Below are 7,669 nucleotides of genomic sequence, written 5' to 3' on the forward strand. Positions count from 1 at the left end.
ATAGGAAGTGTCATACTTATGGAAATATACACTTATGATAAAATCAAGAACAAGGTTATAGTTTGTTATGTTAATATTGCAAAACTATGAGAGGATGATCACTTCAGGTTAATCGGTGTACATTATAAAGCTTGAAACGAGCGAAGGGCTTTTAAAAATTATGCGTTATCTCTTTAATAAAGTGGTAAAGCGTGTACACAGATTACGTCAATCGAGGGGCACATCACTTCCATGTTTAACGACACACCCTCACCTTACTTCCACTGAGTATTGATTAAATCACGTTTATTTGTTTAGATTCGTTAAATACCGATTCAGATTGACCCACCGTAGAGCCAAGTGAATTGTCCCTAGTAAGCTAGATCAAGCCTCATACCAGGCAAAGGATAAACATTTAGTAGAAATGTACTTACACTGAATTAAACGTGTTAATCAAATCATGGTATAAAATGTTGACTATTTCCCTGTTAGTTCGCTTCTTCTCTTGTTCAGTTGAAGCCACATATTTTTCTTTTTGAATTAAAACCATTGGAAATTCGGGAAGCTTGTATTGCAAGGAAAATGTCGCTCTGCTTATTTTTGTGGTTTCCTCAAGGTTATACCTTTCAGCATTCATAACACTAAAAAGATTTACGCAAGGTGTTTGAAAAAGGTTTTACTTTTTAATTTGGGACAAAATTGACTGGAGACAACATCAGTACTAATTATTTTAATATTTACCATGTTTCTTTATTTTCGGTACTTGAATTACCCACCGTTGATTGTAGAGTTTTATTTTCTTTCTATTTTATTATATTTTTGAATTAAGGAGACTATACGATGAATGTCACTAACGCGGTTCCCCCCCCCCCACTCTCTCAGCTTTAACTTCAGTGCACCCAAAACTACTATAGCCTTTCTCGCTGCAGTCTATAGAGCTATCTCAGTTGTGACGTGAGTGCCTAGGTAAAACGTCATGAGACCAGCTTTGCCAGTGGGCGGCCATGTTTGATTCCGCTTAGGTTCTATGGGCAAATAGCATGGGTGACTTCACACTAAGGTGTCTGAGATAGCTTTATTGACTCACCAACACTTTGGGATTGGCAAAAAACCCGTTAGTGAAAAGTATGTATAAAAAGAGAGAATTCTTACCACAATTTCAATAACATCATTGGTGATTGAATCTATTTCTATTGTTTTCATCATTTTAGCAGCTGGAGGTGTACAATCTAGTTCCTATAGGCAAAAATTAATTATAAGCATGCAGTATAACGTCTAAAAATTAAAGACGGTTTCAAACCATGTTGCTTTTTCTAATAACTTTAATTAGCATTTTATCTTCAATTTTTGACTGGTTATTTAAATCCACAATTTGGTTAAAGTCAGGGTCGTACGCCTTGAAAAATCAACTAATTTGGACTATTAAAAAATAAAAATACATTACATTTTTACAGTAAAAGTAAATGATTATTGACTTTAAAACAGGACAGTATACATAGTTTACAGACTAGAAGGATTCATACCATTTTCACTGGGATGCCAGGATTCGGGTGTTACACAAGGAGTCCTGACTCACTGGGTGAGTCTAAATCCAGACCTCCTTGTGTAAATGGTATGAATCCTCCTGGTTTGTTGGTCCCCTGGATTCCGCCCACTGTAGAAGACCGTTACCCAGTAAAACCATGGATAAAGACTGCGCGTGAGGATTTTGTTTTCACTCTATAGGATAGACAACTCCCTATCTCGAACGACAGGTTAATCTGTATATACTCTGTTACGACATCGGCTGGCAGCACGCGAAAAGCTAGGCCTCTATGTAACCTAGCTTTGTGCGTGCTGACAAGGTACGAAAAACTTCAGGACTTCAGGGTTTAAAATATCCACGCGTTTTTTTTATCTCGAGTGCACGGACCTCTAGGCCTTAGTTTCAAATTCGTGTGAGATTTCCTTCAGCCTACTACACGTATTTGAAACAAAAGCCCAGAGGTCCGTGCACTTGAGATAAAAAACTCGGGGATATTTTAAATCCTGAAAGTCCCGAAGTTTTTCGTCCCTTAAAAGCTAAGTTACATAGAGACCTAGCTTTGCGCGTGCTGACAACCGATGTTGTAACAGAGTATATACAAAATAAGCTGTCGTTCGAGATAGGGAGTTGCCCATCCTATAGCGTGAAAACAAATTTTCTCACGCGCATTCTTTATCCATGGTAGAACCAAGGGTACCGACCCTATTGTTACTACCCCTCTAGACCTCCTCGATAAAAAATAATTCCAAATAATGCATAGCTAATTTATAGAAAGGAGTGGCTAATCTGACATGAGCATTTTACTAAACTAACTAAGATAATATTTATAGAGTAGACAAATATTAGCATTCGGTGTTTTCGCATGAGATAATAATTAAATTCATAGAATCTAAACAAAGGCATCGGAAGTACAGTGAGACCTCACGGGGCAGTTACTCATTACGGGTTACGCGTAATCATTATAGTACAGTCAATAGTACAGCTTGTATATCGATTACGCTGAATGACTGCCCCTCGGTGAACTCAAGTAAATAAAAAATGTATTGAAACATTTAATCTTACCTGGAAATTAAAATCTCCATCTTTGATATCCGAGAAGAAAGAATTAGATTGAATCATTTCCTTTAAATCCCATAACGTTGGATTTGGCACTTTGAGAATCTTTTTTCTTTTGCTTTCGCCATAGCAAATTAAGCAAAGAACATTTGAAGTTGAACTCATAATAATGGCTAAAAAACGCGTTATACCGTCGGTGACTTTCCTAATCACGAAAAACCAAAAGCCGAAAGTACATGTTTAGCAGTTCTGCAGCCTGCCGGGTTTAAAGTATTGTTGACCTAACCAGTGTACACGTACAGCGTCGATTCAATCCCCAAAGGCCAAAGCTTAAGGTGTGGAAAATTTTAGGAATGAATAGCGGAATTCCCCGAAAACTCTCTTTCTATATCTTCTTCAATGGGGTGGTCTTTCAACCCGTTGTTAATTCTAGAGAGCCGGTAGGCCCGAACCCACACCCTCCCGTAATCTTATCTCTAAAGTAGAGTGGGATATAGACCGAGTGGGGAAAGGTGAAGCCCCGCCCATTGACATGCGCGGTAACCACTGGATGTTTTACTTCCAACAGCAACACGTAGATGGCGGGAAAATCTACACTTTGGCGCGAAATTTAAAATGCTTCGTTTTACAACATTGGTGTTGATATAGATAATGTTAGTTCAAATCTTAATAAAAAGGTGAATATTTGTGTTAAAATATAGATTTTAAAATATATTTCCCACCATGTTTTAAACACAACATACATATTGTTTATTACTAAACAATAAAAGTAAATATGTTTAAGTTCATGAGTTTTGCAATATTAAATGTATAATTATGGAAGTAGTTTCTCTGTAGGATTTAAAATTATTTGTTAAATAAACATGGGTTGTAAATGCCCATTTTCGAGTTTCAGAAACACAGAAATGAATGCATATTTCCCAAATAATCCCAACGTCAGGAAATTTATCAGTGGACCGAGCAATGATGCCTTAAAAAGAAAGTACCGGCACTTCCGTCTTTGCATGGTAATGTTTTTTTCTATCAATGAGAGAAAAATAGTTTTCTTATAACCAATTCGTTTGAATGTCGCTGAACTCCTACTTAATTGACTCCTAACACATCCGCACAGCAATTCAACTAAAGATTTGGGTACTGTATTCAACGCTATGTTACATTTTTGTAGGAACGTCAGCAAGACTATTAGCTTATGTCGTCGTTTCTTAGAGATTTCGTTTAAGTTTTGTGGTCAGTTGAAATCTCTGCGTCATTTCCGCATCTTATATTTAAGCCTAGCCAGGGGACCCCTGGCCTAGCTCGTTCCAGGTTGCTGTTTGGTTGGGTTGCCTGTAGCCAATTTCTCCTAAAAAAAGTAGAAGCAGTACAGCGTAATTTTATAGAGTTCGGGCATAAATACTTTTTACCTAAAGCTATATATATAAATATGGACTATTATTGGCAATCCTTTATCTCCTCATAACTAATGACTGAATCATGTTACTTTTATTCACAAGTTAGTTCATAACATTCTCCAGCCCTCAACTCTATTAAATGCTCTTAATTTTTCTGTTCCTAAACATTTGCGCAGCCCAAAATACATTTTACAATAGCAGTATTACAATTAGGATACAAATGCAATTCCTTAACTAGCGTTTTTGATCTTTTTTCGAACAACGTATCTGATGTACATAAAATAATTCGACTTCAACTTATTGAAGGTTACTGAATGTTAAAAGAAGAGAGGGAGGAAAAAATCACTGATTTACTACTTTCTTTTTTCAAATTTAAATTTGTACTATTTCATTTATGCGTAATTCTCTTGATATTTTGTATTGAAAATGTGTATAGGTCCATTGGAAAAGATGCAAAGCAATTAATCAGAATTTGTTTAAAAAAACATCGATTAGAACCTAGATTTGTACTGTAAAATGAATATAAAGTATTCTCTGTACGGCAATTATATGCAAAAACCATTTTAATTAATATTTTTAAAGTGAAAAACTATCAATTTATTTAAAAACGAGAAAAACTCCTGGCTAATAGCAAAAGGATTTAATGAAATAAACAATTACATAGATAACTAAATATGCAGTTAAATATATAAATTATTGTAATTAATATAACTAATGAAACTACGAAAATTAACTATAATATAACAACGAGTATAAGAAATGTAAAAAAAATATTAAATCTGAATACGGTCGCTTTAAATGGCGTAGTAAATTATGGATCTTAAAAGCATTATGATACTGTTTCTTTGGAGCAAAAATGTAAATTATTTTACGTAAGTCGAAAAAATCTTCTAAATTGGTTGCAGAGTGGTAATATCTAACTAACAACAGAAAATTCATTGCGCGACTTTAAAAGTACTGAAATATTTATTACCTCCCAGGCATTCACAAGATTCGTTCCATTTTTTTAAGTTCATACTTTTCGTTATAAACAGCGTTAGCTTCTGAATATCCGTTTACATCTCGAGCTGAACAAGTTTCTCTCATTCGTCCAATGGAATTTTAAGCCAGCCTTCGAAGCTTAGTCAAAACAAACATGGTTTAATTAGAAATGTATATTGGATGCCAAGGGATACATAAACGAGTCTCTATGCAAGTTACACTAGTTACAATGTAAATGTACAATAACAATGACAAAATACAAAAACTTCTCTTTGAAAATCACTTCTACTTATTTTGTATGTTACGCTCTATCGTGCTTTCAAGTAATGATGATGCTCGTGCGTAAACTAACCTACGCTTAGCAAAGTTTTCGTAAACTAGAAGTGTCTGACGATCCCGATTTGAAAAATATTATTTGAAATTTTTTTACCTCTCAGAGTGACGATGACGTCACGGAGAGGTATTACACTATGCGTGTGTGTGTGTCTGTCACCGCGTTCGCAGTTGGCAAATCGGAGCAAACTAGTTCGCAGAAAGCAATTTTTGGCGGTAAATCGGCTAGGTTAACGAGACACGTCTAGCTTCCCAATGGCACGGCTTCAACCAAAGGTTCACGCAATTGCTGATTTTTTTATAATTTATTGTTAATCAATCGCTTTATGTACCCTAAATTTACAAAAATTGTTAAAAAGGCATTCGCTTCAATTAAAAAGTCAACAATAGCTATACTTAAAATTATTTCAGGAATAAAGTTTCATAAAACGATTTCCCACAAACTATGGTAAATTAATGAAGATTAAAGTAGTTAATATCAATTAAATGTATTTAATTATTTATCAAAAACCTCTTAATTACATCTCAACTCGGAGAGGTTTATTTTGTTTTCTCAACTTGTCTTCTTTACGACATTCCATGAAGACTGTTTTATTCTGCTGCCGTTCAATCTCAAGTATTAGATGTCAAACATGTGCTTTAAAACGTAGGACAGTCAAGCGTCCCTTTCTGACCCAAATTATTTTTTCTTCGTCAATTTTTACTCTACGACTGACGATGACGTCAAGGAGCGGTATAATACTGGACGTGTCTGTCTGTGTATTAGTCACCGCGTTCCCAGTTGGCTAAAAAATGGAGAAAAATAAAAACTTTGTTCACAAATTCCAGACCGCGTTCGCTGTTCACAGAAATTCGGAAAATATTATACTAAAATACGATATCTATCTCACTTACACTCCACTTACTAACTAGCCATTGCATGGGCAAGCTATTCTCCAATTTTTTCACCTAATATTTATAATTTATCCTACATACACATCAATATGTACCTATTAACTTGATTCGGCATTACGATTCTTTTCATAGTTTTGTAGCTATAAAGCTCTGTTTCATTTCTATAATTCAAGAACATCTTTTGATATTAATATTTCCAATGCGGTGTTTACGTTTTAATTTAGATTTACTACATTTATATGTAATCTAAATGTAGACTTAAACTAAGCTAGATGCAATGGAAATTAATGCTTTATTGTAATCCTTCCATGGCTGTTATATTGGTTCGGATTAGATTTAGAATTGAAGGCGCACCCTCAGGCCGAAACTAGAAATGGCTTTGTTTCGTCCAATCTTTAGTGAAGCCTAAAGGGTCCAGAGTGAAACGAAAGTTAAATTCACAACTAAATAATAATACTATGTCCTCAATAAAACCATAGAGTATATACGGTAGAGGAGCAGACAATATTACTCGGAGTTATATTGAGACAAATTTAACCACGTATCAACCAAGAAACTGCGTGCCGGAAGCAGTTTCAAAAAATGTAAAGAGAACTGAACTCAACATCTGTTTAAGGTTCAATTGTATATTCTATACGATAGAACCACGTGATAGAACCAGAGTCGTGGCCGCAATTAGATTGCCGCGGGTAAGCCTCCATTTTTTGTTGCACGTTCCCTTTTGAGCGTTTAGAGATAATTTATCTTTAATATTAAGAAACGTTAACAATCATGATGAATTACTAAGAATATTGTTGAGGAGTAACGAGAGGGTAGTGTTTACAGACCAATTGATTTTAGTTTTCAGAAATTCAAGTGGGTATATAGCCCTTGTCTCGTCTCGGAGAGATTCATTTTTGTTTTCCAACTTATTTTTTACTAAATGTATTTGTGGGAAAATAAATAATTACTAAATGTATTTGTGACAAAATAAATAATTACTAAATGTATTTGTGGGAAAATAAATAATTACTAAATGTATTTGTGACAAAATAAATAATTACTAAATGTATTTGTGACAAAATAAATAATTACTAAATGTATTCGTGGGAAAATAAATAATTACTAATTGTATTTGTGGTAAAATAAATAATTACTAAACGTCCTTGTTGGAAAATAAGTAATTACAGTTACCTATATTATTTTTATTTGATTGTTAATGTTTCTAATTAGTCGTTTATTTGGATCTTAGACTAGCTTGTCACTCGCCTTATTCTTTTGTTTTAGAAAAAACTGGAGTTTTTTGTCGACAAATAAAATCGTCTGGATAAAAGTGTGAAATTAAATGTGTAATCGTGTTAGCCCGGGGTTTAACATGATAGATTATCCGGGTTTCTGTTGGAAATCACGAAATTCGATATAGCTAATGAAGATCTTACATCTTTTGTCGGCCTCATCGCTTTGTCTAGGTACTTACCTCTAGTGTTTGTTTTGTAATTTCTTCGCACCTCCTCTGACAGCTCGATCTTTC

General features: G+C 34.5%; 1 long non-coding RNA gene across 1 annotated transcript; it reads right to left on the reverse strand.

Moving 5' to 3' along the window:
- Nucleotides 1–3,377: 3,377 nt before the first annotated feature.
- On the reverse strand, nucleotides 3,378–4,354 carry LOC149658476 (uncharacterized). Its single transcript, XR_016370076.1, has 3 exons — nucleotides 3,964–4,354; nucleotides 3,644–3,902; nucleotides 3,378–3,580 (listed from the first exon to the last, which is right to left on the reverse strand). It is a non-coding gene; the product is annotated as an uncharacterized LOC149658476 (long non-coding RNA).
- Nucleotides 4,355–7,669: the final 3,315 nt, after the last annotated feature.

The sequence above is a fragment of the Phalangium opilio genome, unplaced genomic scaffold, assembly GCF_054372755.1.
Source record: "Phalangium opilio isolate 3A_F unplaced genomic scaffold, DU_Popi_V2 ptg000077l_1, whole genome shotgun sequence".
NCBI classification, from domain to species: Eukaryota; Metazoa; Arthropoda; class Arachnida; order Opiliones; family Phalangiidae; genus Phalangium; species Phalangium opilio.